Source organism: Bos grunniens, chromosome 2 (genome assembly GCF_055505025.1).
Source record: "Bos grunniens cultivar Pamir isolate PY7600 chromosome 2, Bosgru_T2T1.0, whole genome shotgun sequence".
Classification (NCBI taxonomy): Eukaryota; Metazoa; Chordata; class Mammalia; order Artiodactyla; family Bovidae; genus Bos; species Bos grunniens.
The window spans coordinates 22742043-22765401 of record NC_141166.1 but is presented as its reverse complement, the minus strand read 5'-3'; the positions used below and the strand labels follow the sequence as shown (position 1 = coordinate 22765401).

Sequence of the window (23359 nt, the reverse complement as noted above, 5' to 3'; positions counted from 1 at the left end):
TTTCTGCCGTAAGGGTGGTGTCATCTGTATATCTGAGGTTATTGATATTTCTCCCAGCAATCTTGATTCCAGCTTGTGCTTCATTCAGCCCAGAGTTTCTCATGATTACTCTGCATATAAGTGAAATAAGTAGGATGACAATATACAGCCCTGACATACTCCTTTCCCAATTTGGAACCAGTCTGTTGTTCTATGTCCAGTTCTAACTGTTGCTTCTTGACCTGTATATAGATTTCTTAGGAGGCAGGAAAGGTGGTTATATGATTATAGTTGATGAAATATTATTTAGCATATACAGGCAATGTAAATAGTGTCCATTAATGAAACATGCCTTAAGACATAGTTCAGTAGGAATGAATTATTCATTATTTACTGACATTGGATATTTGGAAAACTAATTGAGTCATTTCATAAAGTATCTGAATTTCTCTTGGTTAAAAAAAGCTATAATAACAGCATTCATATTAACTGAAAGACTTTCTGATACATAGATCTTGATAATTCAACTTCTCACCATGTGAAAATTCAGCTTTATGATGTTTTTGCTGAAAGCTAAAAAATGAATTTAAGATTACCTACCAAATGCATGTGTTTCACTGATCAGAGGCAACCTATATTTCTATAAACTTAGATGCAATCAGCATAGCCAACCTGAAGCACATGTGAATAGGGAGTCTATAAGTAAAGGATGTCTTAGTGATTGCTTAAACATCTGGCAGAAAAATACCAATAATTATGGTGCTTCAAGTTAAGTTGTTTTTTGAAATATTCCTTGACATCATATATTAAACATATAAAAAGAACCTGATTGCTTTGTAAAAGTAGCTATATCTCAACCATAGAAGTAATTTAGTTTTTATTTACTTTTAGTTGAATATTTAAAAAGATATACAAATGTAAAACAAATTTATTTTTTAAAAGCATAGTAAAATATCATGAAAAACAAGGATCATTAGTCTTCTGAGTAATCACAAAATTTTCTCTTGTTCCAGAAAGATATAACCATTCCCTTTTATTTTATTTCATTTTCCTTCTTCCTGCCCTTCCTTCTTTCCTTCCTTTCATAAATATTTATTGACTCTCTGACTATGTGCTGGGGTCCTGGGGATATAGTGAACAAAACAGACACAACCCCCCTCTTGTACTGTATATTCTATACTGGAAAACAAACATATAATGCTGGAAATCATATGAACTTAAACAGGTAAGGGATCTGGGATGATGGAAGTTGTTATTTTAGATACTAAAAAAGTTACCTGTTGGAACATTCTGGAGAGGGAGTGAAGGGTACTTTGTTTTTGTCTTATTTTGTTTTTAATATGCTGAACACAGGAAAAGCAAGATGACTTCTCTCTTCCCAGCTTTTCAGATTCTCCTTTGAACCTTCTGATTAAGGTAAGGAGTCTTGTATTTGCAGAAGACCAAAAGCAGTGCAGTTCCATTAACTGACATAGCTCTCGAAGTTGTTCCAGAACTAGATGCACTGAAGTAGAGCAAAAAGTTAAGTTTCTTCACCGAGTGAGGGCAAAGGAGAGGATGCTGTCATGGTGCTTGCAGGAGTCCTGGTGACAAAGAATAGGAGAGGTGTGTATTTGGAGAAGGCATTGGAGGACAAGGGAGGTGAGGGGGAGACGGTGAAAGGATTTCAGAGGCTAAATTTTATACTTCACACTGGAGGCTACTAGTGACAAAAATCTTTTCAATCTTTGAAAAGTATCACAATCTTTGTGAAAAGTATCACAATCTTTGTGAAAAGTATCACAAAGTTGCCAGAACTGTTAAATTTGAAGCCTCTAAAGGGTAAATACATAAATTCATGTTAATGGTATTTACATAATTTCCAGGTAATCAGCACTAGCTGTATTTTGAAAATTTGATCAACATGGAAAGAACCTTGGATTTTAACCATAGGAAATGTAGCTAATTTCTTGTTTTATAATTTATGTGCTCTGATCTAGACCATTCCTTTTGATTTTATATTACTCAGAATTGAAATGTCCATGGCTATGTGCCTTTTATGAGGATGAGGTGTCCATCATTTTACCTTTAAAATGTGTCTTATCTTTTATGTCATTGCTTAAGAATGTGCTTTATTCTTCATGTGCTTCTCAGACTTTTATTTTTAATTTATATGTTCTTTTGGCAATCGCTAAAAGGTAATATGACTCAAACATTACAGAGATTTTGAATTAGGTATAGGTTATTGTGGATGTGTTTTTATCCTCCTGACAGCTCAAAGGCATGAACACAATTTTCTGGGTTTGAAGGAATGAGTCCATTTAAAACTGGCATTGCGCCCATCACTGGTGTCATAGATGGAAATGGAGTGTGACACGCGGCTGTTAACTCTGGCAACTTGTCATGTACCAGCTGTTCTGTGACAATTCAAAGGGCCCAGAGGCAAATACTGAGGAAAACAATTAAACAATAAAGAAATAGAATCACATAAAAATAGCAGCACCTAATATCAAAAGAACAAGTTTCAGCAATCAATAAATAAGGTGAATACCCACGGAGAAGTGTCCATCACAGCAAAAATGTGAGGAGACTTTCTTACTTTCAGCATCTTCAAAGGACAAAATCAAATACTGTGATTTTTCAGAGCTTCTAGATTTTATTTTGACCAAAATTTTGGCTAATGAATCTAATTTTCTTTTAAAATTCCAATCAAAATGCTACAGTACAATGAATTGAATTATACAAAAGAAATACCTAAATGATCATAGTCACAATTTGCAAACTGTACTCTTTGAGGATTTTATGGTTAGTACATCAAAATTCTAGTTAAAACTTCAAAACATGACTCTTTTTATGGAATTTATGTTCTAATACAAGTTGTATTACTTTAGAGAATATGGTGACTTTTTCTAGTTCTTCCTCTTAACTCCGAAACAAATTGACTCAGCATCATCTGTGGGATGATTATGAGTTGACTCTCAATTTACCTGGTTTTAACTGAAAGATAGGCATCCCAGGCACATGGTGGTAAAGAATCCGACTTCCAGTGGAGTAGATACAAGAGACTCGGGGTCGATCCCTGGGTTGGGAAGAGTAGGAAATGGCAACCCACTCCAGTATTGTTGCCTGGAAAATTCCATGGACAGGAGCCTGGCAGGCTATAGTCCATGGAGTCACAAAGAATCAGACACCACTGAGCCCTCGTGTACAATGCACAAGAAAGTGAAAGATATACTTAGTAGCAGTATATATACTGCAGAAAGATATACTTAGTAGAAGGTCAAGGAACATAGAAATCCTGTCAAGTATGGAAGATATTTCTCACTTGCAATGGGCGCCAGGGAACCTTAGGATCACTCTTTGCCTCTGTGATTGGATCAGATCCTTCTGGAATTACCTAGGTCCTTGTTGGGTCATTTCCAGTTTACAATCACTGCCAGTATTAATGTAATTGGGTTCTGACTTTGGGGATGACAGTCCAGCTGCTGCTGCTGCTGCTAAGTCGCTTCAGTTGTGTCTGACTCTGTGCAACCCATAGACGGCAGCCCACCAGGCTCCCCCATCCCCGGGATTCTCCAGTCAAGAACACTGGAGTGGGTTGCCATTTCTTTCTCCAATGCATGAAAGTGAAAAGTGAAAGTGAAGTCGTTCAGTCGTGTCCGACTCTTAGCAACCCCATGGACTGTAGCCCACCAGGCTCCTCCGTCCATGGGATTTTCCAGGCAAGAGTACTGGAGTGGGGTGCCATTGCCTTCTCCGATGACAGTGCCAGATTCTCTTTATAAAGATCCTAAAACCCAAAACAGTCAGTCACAGAGAAAAGAAGTATTAGTCTGAGACAAGGAAATAGGTCACAAGGTGAACATTCAAGCTCTGCTAAGTCACGTCAGTTGTGTCTGACTCTGTGCGACCCCATAGATGGCAGCCCAACAGGGTCCTCTGTCCCTGGGATTCTCCAGGCAAGAATACTAGAGTGGGTTGCCATCTCTGGTGTGAGATAAACCTGGGCTTGATTTCTGACTCCTCCCCTATCAGCTGTCTGTGCACGCATGCTAAATCGCTTCAGTCATGTCTGACTCTGTAGGTAAATATTTAAACACTCTAAGCTACAGCTGTGTTTATCCCTAAAACGAGGAGACTCTTGTGTCTTAATGTCACTATGAGGATATGAGGAGTAAATCACATAATCTTCATACGCTTACTAATAGAATGTGTGAGTAATACATTAACAAACATTCCTTTGTTTTGGCTGTTTCTATGTTCTATTTATCATTAACATCATCATTGTCATTTTGAATTTGTGGCTTCAAAGATCATAAAATCTGCTTCCGTGTTTTTCCCTCCAGGAAATACTTTTTGACTTTCCCTTACCATGAAGAACCTATAACACCTTGTAGACTATCCATATTTACCTGTGCTCGTCTTATTTTCTGAGACTGTGCCAGCTCACTGAATGTGAAGACTTGACTGCGCCTATTTGCCACCATCATATTTAGCAAGATGCTTTGTATGAATTAGAAGTTAAATATTGGTTGTGGAATTGAATTACTACCCAGTTTGGGTTTTAGTGTTTCTTCATGTATTGTTGCAAAACCCACTGTTTGCAATTGGAAGTCTTTTATTACAGATTCAAAACATTGTTTTTGAACCCATAAATGAGTCATTATGATTTAGATTTAAAAAAAAAAACAAAAAAAACAGGATGATCCAACTCCCCCCACATAATCTCAGAATTTCCCAATCTAATTTCCCCCTAGAGAGTTATGAAAACTTTCCTCTTCCAATTGCAAATTATGAAGTTTAGTTATGAAGTTGAAAGTGAGGTTTTGGTAAAGTACACTCAGAGAGAGATCACAGAGTAATTTATTTTAGGAATCCTATGAGCAAAAAAAAAAATATTTTATTTGGTCAGTTCCTAATAGCTCAGAAATCTGCTGGATACTTACAATGATGAAGGCTGCTGGAGCCTCGTTTCCTTGCTCTTGATCCTATGTCTTCAAGGATTCAGGGGACTTAGGCATCTTTCATGAAGAGTAAAGCTACTCTAAAGTTTTAGGAATAATCTGGGGGACTCATCATACTAATTTTGATTCTGAATTTAGAATTAAAATTAGTAAGAAATACCTTCTATTTCTCATATGTTCTCAGGTTTTCTAGAATTAGACCAAACAGGAAAGGTGAAATTTATGGAAAAATCAGAGTCAAGTAGATCACTCCTTAGGTACCTAAAGGAAAAATGAGAATGGTGAAAATGCCATAAAGGTTTGAGCCTTAACTGACTGAAACAACAAAATGAGGAAAGAGAGAAGGATCCAAGTTGCAGCAGAAGTGCTATTGACAGGTGACAGTCTGTCCACCACGTAGAACCCTACTAGGTGAAGAGACGGCATTTGAAGGGCCTGGGCTCTGGGACCTTTTGAAACAATGATTAAAATACAACTAAATTATATCAGTAGATTTATTTTGTCAGTCTGAAAGCAGTGATGTAGAGTATCTATGTCATAGAATAAAGTTGCAGTGCTCAGAAGAAGAGACTTTCTGGTCACTGACAGTAGCAGAAATACTGGAAGTCCAGTCCCACTTAGATGTAAAAATTAACGCTCTTATACTAGAGCCTCAGTCATGACATACAGTGTCCTAGATTATGGAATCACAGAATGCTGTATCTGGATACCATCTAATCTGATTGCTTCCTTATTTTAAACAGAGGAGAAACTGTAAATCCAGAGTAATTTGTTCAAAATATTTATTACGTATTTTGAATTGCAAGTGTATGTTTTTTAAAATTCATTTTTGGCTGTGCAGTGCAGCCAAATCAGATCTTAGTTTCCCAATCAGGAATTGAACTGGGGTTGTGGCAGAGAAAGAGCAGAATTCTAACTTCTGGACTGCCAGGGAACTCCCACAAGTTGTGAGTGTTGAAAGCCTGAAACAAATCAAGTGTAACGAAAACAACAAAATTATCTCAATAACTGCAAAGTCAAAAGAGAGAGCTGTCTCCATGAACAGCTCCATTCAGGAGCTCACATAATATCACAAGAGACTTGATTTTTCTGCAGGTCTCAGATCAGCACACTCCCCTTCACCTTGCTGGCCTTAACTCTCAAGCTCTGACTGTGAACAAGGTGACCATCATTTTCTGCTTCACATCCTCTGAGGTTCAAGTCTAGGAGGAACCTCTGTGTTACCCCATTTGTGCCTCCCACACAAGCATGGAGCACTGTCTTAATTAGACCAGCCGTAGATTAAGTTCCCACTTGTGACTCCATCATTGTGGCCAGGACAATGTGAAGCAATGGTGGGCTTAGATCTGATGTAAAAGGGTATTTCATTTTTTAAAAATGAAGTCAGGAACTCAGGTTCCATGAACCAAGAGGAGAGGTGAAGAGTCCCTCACAAAAGATAAGAAGAAAAAAGTAGATACAAGCTGAGATAGTAAAATGTTATTTTTAAAAACTTTTTTATACTGAAGTTTAGCTGATTAACAATATTGTGTTAGTTTTAGTTTCGGTTGTATAGCAAAGTGAGTCAGTTATGTGTATATATATGTATATATACACACATGCCTAGTCTTTTACAAATCCTTATCCCATTTAGGTTGTTAATGTAATATTGAGCAGCATTCCTTGTGCTATACAGTATGTCCTTGTTGATTATCTATTTTAAATAGAGCAACATGACATGTATACACTGCTATAGTAAAGAACTATTAGGTCAAAAATTAATCTACATGGGCTATCAGAGTTATTCACTAAAATTGCATCCCTTAAAGTCTTCATATGAAAAACATATAATCCATATATGTTGTGGGTTGTATTTATTTTATACTTATATGTACTCCTCCTCCCAGCAGGAGTATACTCAGATGAAACCCTGGATTTGCTTTGCGAGCAAAAACGACATGCGTTGATTTTGAGCAGAAGCTTCAAGAGCCAAAATGGGATTCAACAAATTCGTGTTTCCTTCTGTCATCATAACCAGTGGTGCTTCAGCTACAAGACTTCTCTGTTAGTTTGGTTTTCAGAAGTGAAGATTAACTGGAGCAGAGCCACAGCAATGCATGAAGGACTTAGATGTGTAAGATTAGATCTTTTCTGCTGTAATAGACTAAACCTTTAGGATTGTTAGTTATCATCATAAGATGTTAGCCTGATTGATACAACTCCCTAAAAAAAAAACATAAATACAGTATACTAACGCATATATATGGAATTTAGAAAGATGGTAACAATAACTCTGTATACGAGACAGCAAAAGAGACACTGATGTATAGAACAGTCTTATGGACTCTGTGGGAGAGGGAGAGGGTGGGAAGATTTGGGAGAATGGCATTGAAACATGTAAAATATCATGTAGGAAACGAGTTGCCAGTCCAGGTTCGATGCACGATGCTGGATGCTTGGGGCTGGTGCACTGGACGGCCCAGAGGGATGGTATGGGGAGGGAGGAGGGAGGAGGGTTCGGGATGGGGAACACATGTATACCTGTGGCGGATTCATTTTGATATTTGGCAAAACTAATACAATTATGTAAAGTTTAAAAATAAAATAAAATTAGAAAAAAAAAAAAAAAAGAATCACCAATTGCCTTTCTCTTTTGGCATTTATAAACCAAGAAAAATCTTTTCTTCTACTGCTCTTTCTAATCTTCTGTTCCCCAGCTAAGTTAGAAAAATCATTTTGGTGGTGGTTTAGTTGCTAAGTTGTGTCCAACTCTTGTGACCCCATGAGCTGTAGCACACCAGGCTCCCCTGTCCATGGGATTCTCCAGGCAAGAATATTGGTGCTGGTTGCCATTTTAATTTGATGCAAAATTATTTTAGTTTTTGGTAAAACTAACTCCTTTTAGTTTGCTCTATCTCTAATCTGAAATGTGCCACATATAAGTTCTGTGACTTTGGACAAATCTTTATCTCACTAGATCTTATATTCTTTTAACTGTGAAATATTGTGTTTAATCACTAGGTGACTCTCCAAATCACCTCTGTCAATGAATACCTATGGTTTCATGAGTTCATGCTCTTCTTTCCTTTATAGAACCTACTATAATTTGTAAGTAAATATGCTTTTGTGTTGCTTTTTACTCTTTCTTCTCTCCACACTAGGACTATAAGCTCCAGGAGGATAGGGACTATCTCTGCCTTTTTTCACCATTGTATACTCAGCGCCTAGCAGAGTGTCTTATGTATCATAGGATGGATAATGTTGCTATCAATTTTCTTAGAAATGTTATATGAGCCTCAGTTGGAATGAAACATTATCTAGATTAATAGCTTTAGGTAGGCATTATTTGGCAGTTGTCCAAGAAAAATATCTATGCACATATCTAAAAATAATGTGTAAAATGCATTCTAGAAGTGCATATTTTCATAGAGTCAGAAATCTGCATCTTCTTTGCTGTTAACAGTTCGAAACCATCCAAATCATCCTAGCAAATCATTGTCAAGCCAAGAAAGTGGTTAAACCCACAGGTCTGGCATTCTGGCAATTAAAGCAAGGGGTGAATTTAGGAGTTGATATTCAGGGATGTGTACACAGACTGTTAAGATTTTTTTAATTCAACATTTAAAAAAAATCAACCTGGATTTGAAATAAAATACTTTTACATAACAAAATACTGTAACACAGTTTAATTCTTTAGCAATTCCCCCTTTGGCCTCTAGATGTCTCACTTGGGACTCCCATTGCAGAGGATTATTCTGATGCAATACCCCACTGTAGGCTGGGCTGAAATGTCAGCTTGGGAACTAAAAGAACTACAGTTGGGTCAAAACACTCCATCAGTACTTTTTTTTTTTTTTAACTTTCTCTAAAAATGCAAATAACAGATGGTGGGAGAATAGACAGATTTATGAGAAAAATGACTTTGTATTAGTCATTCTGATGAGCCACATCCCAAGTAGGCCTTGCCTTTTTGGCTATGATAAACAGTTTCCAGGTGTAACTCTTGATGCTGGGAAACTGATATTTAAGACAATCATCATCGGCCCATCTTAACAGCTTTTTGTCCACTTCAAAAATAATTCATAGCATATATAACAATAGGCATGGTATGGAAATCCAATATATTAATGTTTTTAGAATATAAGTTATAGAGAAAACATGATGAGTTTAACCTAGGAAACCTGCTTCTGTAAGTTAAGTCAGAAGTTGAACTAACAGTTTTATTTCTTGAAACATTAAGAAACATTTTGGAATTGGGCAAAAACAGTTAATTTATTAAGATATTTTTAACATAAATAAATGTGAAATAATACTCTTGCAGATATTTCAATTGGTAAAATGTGTTCCCAGAACCATGTGTTATATAGATTCATATATAGTATATATGCAAATGTTATGATAATATTTAGTTTATTAAGGGAACGTGAAAGATAGATGACCCACAGTGATTTAGAAATAATATTACATTTCAGGTAATATTCAAAATACTTCAAAGCACAATTGAACAAACTCGGGCTTCTAGCACAAAATCTAGATTTATTTCTCTAAAGAGAGGGGGGTGGTCAGGTGGGTGGGAATCTCCTCCTGTCCTTAAAATAGGCTAGCAAGAGCAAATTATCAATATTCATCTATAGGAAAAAAATGAATGGAAGAAAGGTGAGCAAAGTCTGATTTTTTTGTGGCCAATTTACTAAAGAAATGCTTTCTTTGTAGATTGTCATTGTACTATGCTTCAGTTTCTATGTCTTTATTTTGTTTGGTGTGTTTTATTTTAAGCCCTGCAGATCTAAAGAAAAATTCAGAATGGTTTTTGCTGATCATTTTGACTTTGATTTAAATTGGACACCAATAAAGACAGTAAAATGTGTGTGGTAATCGCTCATTCATGTGCAACTATGCGACCCCAGGGACTCCTCTGTCCATGGGATTTCCCAGAATATTGGAATGGGTTGCCATTCCCTTCACCAGGGGTCTTCCCCACCCATGGATCAAAGGCAGGTTTCCTGCATTGGAGGCAGACTCTTTACCAGGTGATTTGATCACTTAATTTATATTTACAATATGTCACTTTCATATTTAAAAGCACTTTTCAAAGAATTTTTGCAAACTTTCTAATTACTGATGAACTTTTGGGTCTGACATGCAAGCTCTCCTTGGGCTAGTTCTATCTTCCTTTTCCAGATTTTCTCCTCATTAGTACAAAGCAATCTAAAATCTCTTTTTATATTTATCTATTATAGTAAATTGTTCAACTCAAATATTTTTTTATTTCACGATGCCTATTTTAGTTCCTTCAGGTAGACATGATTCAATCTGTCTCTACTTAGGGAAATTGAGGAACCATTATGTACTTACTTATCTCTAGATATTGATTTGTAAAGTCAGTCGTAGTTGCTGCGGTGAAATGCAAAACTGGCTCCCTTATAGGGTGGGTAGGGAGAGACCCAAGAAAGAAGCAGATCACTCCAAATCAGTAAATGCTGGTTTTAACAAGCAAGGGAGGGCTTCCATGGTGGCTTAGTGGTGAAGAATCTGCCTGCCAACACGGGAAACACAGGTTCAGTCCCTAGTCCAGAAAGATCCCACATGCCACAGAGCAACCAAGCCCATGCATCACAACCACTGAGCCTGTGCTCTCCAGCCTGGGAACCGCAACCACTGGGCCCACAGACCGCAGCTCCTGAAGCCCACGCATCCTAGATTCCATGTTCCTCTCGAGAAGAAACCACTGCAATGAGAAGCCCATGCATTACCATTAGAGAGTAGCCTCCACTCTCTCTCTACAGCTAGAGAAAAGCCTGCAGCAATGAAGACTTAGCACAACCAATAAATAAATAGAATTATTTTAAAAAATAAGCAAGGGAACTTACTCATGAGGCTTTTCTTGGGCAGCTGCAAGATGACTAGATCTTTGCACCTGCCTCCAGAATCTTAAAAGTTTATACAGAGACCTTAACTGGGTTCAGTCATGTATTCAGTTCAGGTGGTCTTAGCAATACCTTCTCTCTCATAGCTAAGTCCTCGAAACCCCTGCTAGTATGGAAATGACAAGATATATATTCCAAGGAGAGGGAGGAGATAAGAAGCCTCTAAGTGCATGGGTGACTGCATGCCTCCTGCAGTCAGGTCAGCTGAAGGTTATGATGACTTTCTCCAACACAAGACTCTGTCAAGATATTTAAGTTGAGGTCAGCAATGTAATTTACTCCTAAGAGCATTGCTTGACCTCCAAAAGGAACTGGTTGAAATAAATTGAATTCTATTTGTCAATTTTCCAGTCAAAGGAATTGATCCAGTCAACATTATCTGTGGGAGGAGGGATACTATGGTAATGATACCTTACTGTTGAGAATACAGCATGAGAAGAGGGAAAGACAGGAACTGAGAGAAGTTTGGGAAAAAAAGACAAAGATATTAGAGAGATACAAGAGAAAGGGAGGAACAAGAAGAGGAGAAACAGAATGAGCAGCAAGAAAGTTAAGTCAGTCTCATAGCCCCGAATGGTACTATTTCTAAAATCTTCTGTCTTAGCTCCACCTCATCTTGAAACTCCCAGTTTTCTTGACGGCAGTTTAGTGGGAATCAATCAGCCTTTAAAGTCTAGGAATCCAGCGAGGGATCGACCAGTCTGTGTAACTCCTGAGAAATGAGGAGGTTAAGCCAATTCCCTGATTCCTTGTCCCTTCTCTTTCACAGGAGGATGTTCTAGAAGCTTCACAGGTACTTTTTCCCCAAAATGGTAGCTATTCTTCAGAGCAAATTCTGAGTGCTTCGTCTATGGAGCCACTGGAATTCCCTAGACATCATCTATCCAAATACAGAGGCTTACATTTACCTATAAAATTGGGAAATATTTAAATTTATAATCAGTTGTTTGTCTATTGTGGATGATTCACTTAGATTATTTTGGTCTCAATTTTCACATTCTGAAGGATGATTGTCAAGCTAGAGTTCTCAGAGAACTCTTCCAGGTTTAAGATTCTGTTTTGCTGTTCCAGAAATTAAAGTTTAGGTTTTTAAATCTAATCCCCTAATCATAACATGTCAATTAAATATTTTGTCTATTAAAAGTAGTTTTAGAACTTTAAACTTTTAGAGTCCCTTTTAAGTTAATTAGAAAATGAAAAAAATTTAATTTTTTATAATTTCAACTCACAAAAATTTATTGACAATCTATCATGGGATGGCCTCTGCCAGGTGCTTGGGTTATGCCCTTTTTGGTCTGCACATGAAGCAGATATCCGAACTCACTAAAAGACTAGTAGGTCTAATTAAATTATATCTTTTGGATATCACAGCTTTTAAAATTTTGATTAATATTCATTTAACATTTTTAACCAAAACAATCAAATCTGCCTTTAAAAACTATTATGATGATGCTAATGATAGCAAATTTATTTTTATTAGAACACTTATAAATGGAGGTAAGTCATGATAAATGCATGCACATTGTTGAGAATATAGAAAAAAGTACATTGGAGTTTGTGCAAAGTTTGTGATTTGTTTGTAAAACTCTGTAAGAAGGCTACTTGAATTTAATTCTAGTAGGCCATATGAATGTCATGTAAGAGTTCTGACAGAAAGAGGTGGATCTTTTAAATGATATAATTGATGAGTTTTTAATAAAGGTACTTTCTTATTAGCAAGTAGTATGGGCAGGATTTAGAGAAAGGGAAGAATCAGGACACATGAGGCTGCAGCTCTAGGGCTCCATGACCAACCTTCATCAGAAGTAGAGAGATGGGTTTCCAGAACATGGAGATGTTAGATGTATGGGTAAGATAGCCTCAGAAACACTATGGCCTTTGGCAGAGTGACACAGCCAACCTGTGGTCACCTGGCAAGGAGAGTTAGATTGTAATAGACATTCTGGCCACATTCTCCTCTTCTAATTCAATCTACAGGTGCTTCTTATTGGCACAGTCCAACCCAGAGAGCAAGGTAGCTCACTGGCAGGATGCATAGAGGTCAACCTTCTGTAGCATAGAGCAGAATCAAGAAGACTGCTACATGAACATGCATAAGATTATGGAGGACATGCAAAACAATATGGTAATTAGAAATGATTAAAATCACATCTTTGATTTTTCTAGTTTAACATGGAAAAATTACTTACATAACAGAAAAGTTTATTCATTTTTATTTCATTTTCAAAATTCAAATTAATATTCTAATTACTCATTTGTATAGAACATTATTTATATATCACAAATATGATAGTGTTTTCTCCAAAATTACTAAAATAAAACTGTTAACCTTTAGAATTATTTAGTAATAATGGAGGTATTTCTCAGCTTTAAGTGTTACATATTAATAACATTCAGTACTCACTTAAAAATTAATTTCATAAAAGCATGGAGGAAGAAAAAAGAACTATATTCATGTAAAACCCTCATCACAAGTATTTCAATTTGGTTCATTTTAATTCATAGAAATAAATACATGCTTTAATTTTTATAACATTAAAAGTACATCCCCTCCAAAAGCAAACCAAAATAAAACAATACTACTTCATATTGTTATCTGGGCTTAATTATATTAACATTTAGTGATTATAAGCAGAATCTATGGTCTGTATTTCTCCTCAGAAACAGATAATTATGATCATGTTCATTTTATTTGATTTATCTATTGTCTCCAAATTAAACTGGAAAAAATTCTAAGTATTCTATATTTTTTGAAAAGTAGCTGTCTTTCTGATAATACAGAATAACTACTAATTTTTATTGAATCAATTTCTTTGTTTTGCTTTGCTTCTATTTTAAATCTAAAGTTACAGCTGAAAGAACTAGATAGACACTTCTAGTTTATCAATTTTTTTTAATGTCAAAGCACACACACTTTTAATACATAATCTGGCTTAGATCAAACTGCCTGCTCTATCAAGGGGAGTGTATTTGGCAAAAGCAATTCTTTGCAGTTCAACATAATATATGTTAAACATATACCAAATATTTTGGTACAACTTGGTGAGATTAGCACAACTGGCAAACTCTTCATAAAAAAAGGCCACGATGTCACATTGGCTTGGAAATAGAATCTGGGCTGAGAATAGAGAGAAAAATAAAAGTTCTCTTAAGGTCAAGGGCAACAGCTGAACAGCCCTGGGGCTACCTGTTTCAAAGGATACAGTGTCTAGTGTTTATAGATGAAATGTTGGTTTCTATGGGGGGAGGGTGATCACAGGAACAAATATCCCTGACACCCAAACAAAATAATCCCAAATAAAATGAATGATGTAGCCCATAGTAAAAAGGGAGATAACTATTCATGGGAAAAATGCATGACCTCACTCTTTCAGAATACCCAGTGATTCATCAGCGTTTTCCAGCTTTCTTGCCTGCTTGCTTTGAATCTCACAGTTCTGTCCTTTTCTCTTTTGCCCCCAGGGTTAGATCACTAAATTGAAGGTCCTGGGGTTTGAGAAGGATGGTAAGATTTAAGGAAAGCCCATGGTTTGTGAAAGTACTTCTTGTCAATAATTTAGAGGCAGTGTCTTTCTCAGGAGCTAAATGTTTTTATCTTTGCTTCTTTTCCTCATTATTATTATTATTATTTGGTCTCACAAAGGCTGTGTGCTGACTTCCTTGAAAAAGAAGCCTCTATGATCATAAGGAAAATGTTATAGAAATAATATATGGAAATTATTTATAAGCAGGAGGAGTCAGCTAAAAATATCATTACAGGCAGGCTAAGTTATAATTTTAAATTGTGGCACTTGCAGAACCTTGAAGTGCTATCAGTCGATCTCCTTCGGAAAAGGCATCATAGTTTAATCAAATAACTGTGAAACCACTGCCTTGAAATTGCAACCAAATTGTTTGTGCAGTGTTATGTATCTAAGGGAACAAGTGTGGACTTCTAGAATTACATTATTAGTTTCTTTAGAGCCGTGTGCACTTCAAAGATTTTTCAGAATCTAGTAATGCTATGTTATGCAGGGGCCAATTACCCCGTGGGTGGAAGCTCCAGGCTTCCTGCTATTCCTCCTCTTCTCATCTTGGTATCTCCTGATTATTTCTGATTTAGGGCTCTGCAGTGTGGGATACAGGAGAAGGAGGGCAAATCTGTCTGGTTTGTTCTGCCCGGCATTTACAACTTTCTGCAAAGGATGATAAAAACACTACTGGGGAACAAAAGAGTTTTTGATTAAGCCACTGCTTTTCAGCTATACTCTACCTGTGAGTCTCAGATAAGCCATACCCTGGTGCCTATTAAAATGCAGATTCCTGGGTCCTGCTTCCTGAGCTCCAGCTGTGGTACCTTTGAGATCTCTAATTTTTATTGGGAATCTGTGGGCCTGAGGGTTACACTTTGAGGAACCCAGCACTACAGTGTTCCTCTGAAAAGTGAAAGTGAAGTCGCTCAGTCGTGCCCGACTCTTTGTGACCCCATGGATAGTAGCCTGCACCAAGCTCCTCTGTCCATGGGATTTTCAAGGCAAGAGTACTGGAGTGGGTTGCCAATGTTCCTCTATCAGAAGCCTAACCTTTAGACATCAAGTCAAGCCAATAGATTTTCATCTATGCTAACTGAGAAATTTCTAGAAGCATCATTTCACTGCTGCTCAGTGATTCAGTCCCATCAAAGCTGCCAGTACAGCTCTGGCCCTCAAGAGTTCCAAGTAATCCCTCTAAAAACCTATTAACAATTAATGATCTAAAGAAGTGAAGAGGGATGACTTACAAATTACATATTAATACCATCTCTTCATTTGACTGGCTTGATGATACCAATGTAGAGAAAACCCTGGTTATGAGCATCCCCCACCCCAAACATGAGGCCCAGATAGATGACAGACTTCACTTGATCTTTCTCATGCTGTGCCCTCATGCCTTGGGAACACCAAAGATATAGGAGGATGAAGGTTGGGACAAGATTCCATAGTGCCTCTCTTATTTCAGAAGTATCTGCATGCTTCCATGGTCTGTGGGTCTCGATGACCTGTGTCTACCCACATTTCTGCTTGGCTCCTGGCCTTGGTGTGGCTGCCTGGGCAGATAAAGCACTTTGTTTTCACTCTGAGAGCTTTCCTTTCTGCTTATTTGCAGTTTTATCACTCTGTACCCTGATGATAAACCCCATCTGATTCAGACTGACTGCTTACAAGTCTATGCTGTCAGCACTATATTCATTTACACAAGTGGGCTGAGTGTAAATATTCTGAGGTCATTTCCTGAGATAGCTTCACCAACCAAATGGCAAGTTATTTATTTCTATTTGTTGTTTTCTTAGGGAACTCAAACCTGGTTTGAGTCACTTTGTATGCTTATTCATTATAGTTAATAAATATGATGCTTAATTTTTTATAATCAACATTATTTAAGGTATAATTTGCATACAAAACATCCCCATGTGAAATGTACAGGTTGGTGACTTTTTACATGTTAATATTTTGAAAGAATAACAGTCACTGTTCACAGTGATTTTGGAGCCCAAGAAAGTAAAGTCTGCTACTATTTCCATTTTTTCCCCATCTAACTGGCTGGCCGTGAAATGATGGGAATGGATGTCATGATCTTAGTTTTTGAATGTTGAGCTTTAAGCCAGTTTTTTCACTCTCCTCTTTTACCTTCATCAAGAGGCTCTTTAGTTCCTCTTTGCTTTCTGCCATTAGGGTGGTATCATCTGCATTAGGGTGGTATCTATATCTGAGGTTGCAAATATTTCTCCTGGCAATCTTGATTCCAGCTTGTGATTCGTCCAGCCCGTCATTTTGCATGATGTACTTCGCTGCTGCTGCAGCTGCTGCTTAGTTGCTCAGTTTTGTCTGACTCTTTGGGACCCCACGGATCGTAGCCCACCAGACTCCTCTGTCCATGGGGTATCTCCAGGCAAAAATACTGGAGTGGGTTGCCATGCCCTCCTCCAGGGGATCTTCCCAACCCAGGGATCAAACCCAGGTCTCTCGCATTGCAGGTGGATTCTTTACCATCTGAGTATATAAGTTAAATAATCAGGGTGACAATATACACCCTTGAATTACTCCTTTCTCAATTTTGAGCCAGGCTATGGGAGAATAATAGATACCCAAAAAGATGCAATGGTAGTACAGAGTGTCCCATTTACTGTTCATCCAAGTGCCCTTGGTTGTTACATCTTAAAGAATTATATCAGGAAAACTGTGTTACTATGAAATGTGTATATCATTCAGTGTTATTTTATCACATGTAGAGAGGTATAGTCACCACCGCAATCAAGATACATGCAATAATGAAGCTTAAGAAACACAAACACAAAATTGGGAGCATGCAAAGTAGAAAGACAAAGCAAGTTAAGCTTTGTGAATGATAACATAGTCTCTAAGTTTAAGTTTCAGAACTGACTATGAAATTCCTAGCATCCAGGGTGAAAAGGAGAACATGATAAATGGAATAGCACTCATTATTAGAAAAGAGGATGCCTGCTAGTTCTTCAATGAAAATAACTTTTCTGCTGATGTTAAATTTAAAAGAAATAACTCAGAAAAAGTTTTACACAGACCATACTGGGGTAATGGTTAACATTCTGAGCTAATATTTCTATAGCAAAAGCAAGCACAGATTTTCTTTAGCTGGCTATTTTTCTTTGTGACTATTACTCACAAATCCAAAAGCAAACTATTGATGCACAATTTCCCAAGCTAACAAATAGGACACATTCTGTGGCTAGCACTTGAACAGAGCATAAAAAAGGCTATGGGATGAGGTGGCTGCTATGGACAGAATTACTGTGACTCAACATCTATTTCTAGTTTTCCTTTTCAGCTTTTTTATGAATGAATGAGGCCATGAGAATGAATGAATGAATGAGAAACAACACAGAGATGAAGAATTCTGTCCAAGGTATTCTAGCTCTTCCAGCCCAGAACTCTTCAAGTCATTCAAGTTTAAGACCCACATACGAGAGTAAAGAAGCCCTAGAGATGAACTGCAATTTCAGGAACACACACAGAAGTCGCTCAGTCATGTCTGACTCTTTGCGACCCCATGGACTGTAGCCCACCAGGCTCCTCGGTCCATGGGATTTTCCAGGCATGAATACTGGAGTGGGTTGCCATTTCCTTCTCCAAATTTCAGGAAAGGAGGTTAATTTAATATTTATTTGCAAGGAAAAATAACCAAATTACTTAGACTTCCTAGGTCTAGAAGAGTGATTGAACTACAAACTCCTATGCTATTTGCAAGTGTTGGCAAAGAATGTCACAGCATCCTATATACTAGCGTCAATTTTGAATCATCTTAGAGATCAAGAAATATTAGAGATCACTTGAAATATTAGGGGAAAAGAATCATCCATTCTTATAGAAGACCCTCTTCTGAATAATCTCTGTGGAGGAGAAAAATACAAAAACAATTTCAACAAATATTTCTGATAATTTTTATTGCAATGAATTTTGTTATAAGTGTTACTTTTCTGAAGCTTGTTTTTCTCATTCTTTATGTCTAATTTTTTAATTCTTTTCTTTTTTGTTTTATCTTCTAGACCATAGTTGATTATGAGTACTTGGTTGACCACAAGAGAATATATTAGGGCTGAATAAGACTTTAATGAACATCTTGACCTGAATCCCAAATGTTGTGACAGAGGAAATTTGAGATTGAAAACATTCCCAGGGGCCTGACTTTAATTGTAACCTGGGCACTGGACTGTCAGTGCTGTCTGACTTCAGAATTGCCAACTGACTTGATGGATCTACAATGAACAGCCTTTTCATAGATGACTACATGACATCTGAGTATTCCACAAAAGGTTGAGGAGTAGGAAAAGAAGAAATTGCAATAGTCCATCTCTGCTGGTCACCTGTGGAAATCCTCTTCATGTTCCTCTGACTAGTTCCTGACCCAAAACAAAGATGTAATCAACATTGATAAACTTGTTACCGAACACCTACTTCCAATATGACTGTTCATCTCTTCTGGAAAAAAAATGTAAGAATTATTAGATAATAATTACCTGTAATAGCTGGTTACTGATCCCAGAAGAGAAAAATATTGTTTCCTATACTTTGTCCTATGTAGATAAGATAAAAAATTTTGAAGCTAATAGCTATTACTCTCTTTTTAATAGCATTCTGTTCAAAATCACACAAATTCAGAGTTCTTAAATTGGTTGTATCGTCTGTCTTTCTGATAACATATTCCTTATTCTTGTTTTTGAAAAAGTTAGATTTTAGGAGATTTACGCATACTCAAAGCATCTTTAAATGCCATATCCTCAGAGCTCTTTTCTTATCACCTCATCTCCTTTTCAAAATAAAATAGCCCTCTCCTTTGCACTCTCTGATCACACTAGTCTTTCTGAGATTTCACCCCGAGCTGTTATGATTCTGCTCAGTACAACTTTATATTTCCCTGCCACCAGTCTGTAAGATCAATAAAAGCATGAACAATGTCTATCAACTTCATCATTATAGATTTATAGAGTAGCTGCTGTAAGTATTTGTTAAATGAAGGAAGGATCCACTTTCAGCTCTAACACTATCATTTACAGGGTCTTCGTGAATAGATAATCAATAAGAAAACTTATGGAATATGATTGCAGTTAACACAATGTCAGAAATCAAATACCAGGCTCAGATGAAATCATAGACAAAACATAAATGATAAGTGCCGTAAGAGTCGAGTAGGTAGGATGATCCCTTGGTAATTGTTTAGAGGATAGTCAAGTAGAAATTTGAGTCTGGAAAAATGGATGCAGAGAGGAGTAGGGAAAAAAAATAGCATGAACAAAATCCAAGAGAAAAATAGATGTTCTGCAAATAACAGGGGTAATTCTATGGTTATTCCATTTTAGAGAAAATATTCTTATAGATGGGCTTCCCTCATAGCTCAGTTGGTAAAGAATCCACCTGCAATGCAGGAGACCCTGGTTCAATTCCTGGGTTGGGAAGATCCACTGGAGAAGGGATAGGCTACCCACTCCAGTATTCTTGGGCTCAATGCAGGAGACCCCGGTTCAATTCCTGGGTTGGGAAGATCCCCTGGAGAAGGGAAAGGCTACCCACTACAGTATTCTGGCCTGGGGAATTCCACGTACTGTATAGTCCATGTTGTCGCAAAGAGTCGGACATGACTGAGAAACTTTCACTTTCACTTTTATTCTTATAGGAACATCATGAAGTGTGAGCATTAAGAGGCCATTTGTGGGATTATTGAATGTTTTTGAATGCTAGAGTCCAACCTCTGACTCATAAGCCCAGAAAACCACTGCCTGTTTTGAGCAAGCAAGTGGCATGATAAAAAAGTTCTACCAAGATGTAGTTGGCAGCTTAATGCAAGATTGGTTGACTAGACGAAGTCTGAAGGGAGATGTGAGTAACTGTTGAAATTCCATAAGCAGGGTAGAGGTAGTTGAAATAAAAAGGAATGTTATATGCATTGTGAAATATAATAAAATATTAAAAACCAATGGGAATTATAGCTGGAGATACATGGTAAGGGAAAGGAATAGGCAAAGAAGTTACAACAATTGGAAAGACTATTACAAAACAAACAGAATATGGGAAGCTAAGTATAAAAGATGATTTGTGTCGATCAAATAACACATTATTGATTGTGGATTATCATTGACAGTGGGATCTCCAAATGGCCATACTTTGTAAGCAAAGGTATTATAATACGAGTTTGCAAGGGTAGAAATTGTAGAAATCAGTGGTCACTGATTAGATTAGGTATGGTAAGATCTTGTACAGGCTCCGCATGTCTTTGAAAATAATCAGGATTCCCTAACAGTCAGATGAATTGACCTTTATATTTCTTTTAAATCAAGTTTATTTATGATGTTATTCAAAATTTCTATATCCTTATTAGCTTGGTTACTGCTTGATTTGTCAAGTATCTGAGAGAGCATATTAAAATCCTTTTTTTTGGCTAAAGTTTCCACGCACTTTTAAAAATAATTTGTGTCCTTTAAAACCTATGCGCAAATTTGGTGTATTTCCTTTAAATGAAGCTTATTAACTGTGTTGTTTGAAACTTCTATATTTTTATTACCATTTTGCTGCTTAACCTATCAAATTTCTCAAAGAATCTATGGTCTAAATAAGCAAAATATATAAATATACAATAATATAATGTGATAAATTATGCTAGATGATAATGACATTGATAAAGAAATTAATATTGGAGGTATATTTCCAATGCCAGTGTATAACTATTTAAGCATGAGAACTATTTGAAACAATAATGTATAACTCCAGGTAGAGTGGCAGGTGTACTGCTGATGTGAAGATGATCATAAATAGCTGTCAGATCCTAATGCTATTAAACACTGGAAATATCACCTGGGTCTTCTTTTCTCTAATTCCAAACTTATCATGGTACCTTGCTTTTCGGTTCAAATTCTTGTGTAGATCTGCTTATAGGGTAAAAGAAAAAGTAATGCTGGCCATGTTAACAGAACCATCCCAGTATTCTTGACATTCTATTTCTTATTTTAAATTTGCATTCTTGTGTAAATATATTTCCAGAGAGTTTAATTATTCTGTATGCCATCCCCTGCTCCTTCCCAGAGATACATCCCTTTTTCAGCTGCTGAATAAATCAAGCTCCTGAGATAAAAGCCACGAAAGCAGAGTTTCAGACCCTAAACCTTGGAGAATTCATCAAAGGAAATGCCACCTTGTTTCTCCAATGGCACCTCTGATCTCACAGCGTGTCCTTTTTTAGACATCTATGGTTATATGTGATTATCATAAATATTTTACTCACGGTTCTCTTACACTCTTCATCTGAAGTTGTAATTGAAGTCAGCTGAATCGTAGAGCATCAGTATCCAAGAACAGTTCTTTCCCAGGTGAAGCTGGCTCTTTCTGCCTTGAAACCAAATTCAGTCTTCATTCTCACCATGAAGCATCCATTTACAGCAAATTCATCTTCAAATAATGTATATTTTTGCAGAGATTTTGTAGGGGAAAGCTGGAGGGTCTATGTGAAACCATATAGAAGGAAACACTTATTTGGGCCTGGTCATCATTTGCGCCCACTTCAGCGTGCCCAAGATACCTTCTCCTTGGATTCAGTGCTCACAGTGGCCCTCCTTTTGAAAATAAGCACTCCCGACTTGCTACCCTTGAGCTGTTCTCACATCCCTGGGAAGGTGAGTGCTATGCTCTTGTCGCCCTGTGTGTATCTTCAGACCTGTCAGTGTCACCTAGACCAAATGTGTTCATGATGAATAAGACCTTCTCTGTGTCATCCTGCTATGCATACTCTCTCTCACATCCAGGTTTTGCTTGCATGAATTGGGATTTCCCCAATTCACGATCTACCTCGTATATCTAACTCCTATGAAGAGAGGCATTTTAATAGCTTTCTACTGTTGCATGACACATTGCCACAGACCTGACAGCTTAAATTTATCATCTCCCAGTTTCTGTAGGTCTAAGATTCGAGTACAGCATGACTGGGTCCTCTTCTCCAGATCTCACTGGGTTGAAATGAAGGTGTCAGTTGAGTTTGCAGTCTTACCTGGGTTCAGGGTTCTATTCTGAAATCACTGCTGTTAGTAGAATTTATTTTGCTAAAGCTGTGGCATGGAGATTCCATTTTCCTTCCTAGCTAACGGCTAGAGAGAACTCCTGCGAAGCAGAGGCTGCCTGTATTTCCTGGCCTCGTGTATCTCACAGGTAGTTTACAACTGATGTTTGCTTTCTTCCGGGGGACCCAGGGCGTGTCTCTCAGAGTCTCTTTTCTGTGGCTTACCAGAGAAACCTCCGCTTTTTTAAAGGGCCCATGAAATAAGGTCAGTCCCACCTGGATAATTGCCCTGCCTCAAGCTCTACTGATGTAAGTCCTTTCATTCTTGTTGCTGTGAGGTCGCTAAGTCATGTCCGACTTTTAGCGACCCCATAGACTGCAGCATGCTAGGCTTTCCTGTCCTGCATCATCTCCCAGAGTTTGCGCAAACTCATGGACATTGATCTGGTGAGGCTTTCTAGAAATCTCATCCTCTGCCACCTCCTTCTCCTTTTGCCCTCAGTCATTCCCAGCATCAGGGTCTTTTCCAGTGAGTCTGCTCTTTACATAAGTTGGTCAAAATATTGGCCAACTTTTTCTTTTTATCTCTTTAATCAGTACATTTAAATTTGACAAAGAAGAGATACAGTATACATACCCAAGCCGAATGTCTGTAATTTCTAAAATTCTCATAAGCATATATATATATATATATGTATATGCTGCTGCTGCTAAGTCGCTTTAGTCGTGTCCGACTCTGTGCGACCCCATAGACAGCAGCCCACCAGGCTCTGCCGTCCCTGGGATTTTCCAGGCAAGAACACTGGAGTGGGTTGCCATTTCCTTCTCCATTGTGTGAAAGTGAAAAGTGAAAGTGAAGTCACTCAGTCGTGTCCGACTCGTAGCAACCCCATGGACTGTAGCCCACCAGACTCCTCCATCCATGGGATTTTCCAGGCAAGAGTACTGGAGTGGCTTACCATTGCCTTCTCTGTCAGTATCTGAATTACTGCAGGAATT

The 23359-nt window shown here is 37.5% G+C and overlaps 1 long non-coding RNA gene across 1 annotated transcript; it reads right to left on the bottom strand.

Annotated features, from left to right (window-relative positions):
* Window positions 1-1291: 1291 nt before the first annotated feature.
* On the bottom strand, window positions 1292-22572 carry LOC147377754 (uncharacterized). Its single transcript, XR_015150830.1, has 3 exons — window positions 22352-22572; window positions 21593-21808; window positions 1292-1562 (listed from the first exon to the last, which is right to left on the bottom strand). It is a non-coding gene; the product is annotated as an uncharacterized LOC147377754 (long non-coding RNA).
* Window positions 22573-23359: the final 787 nt, after the last annotated feature.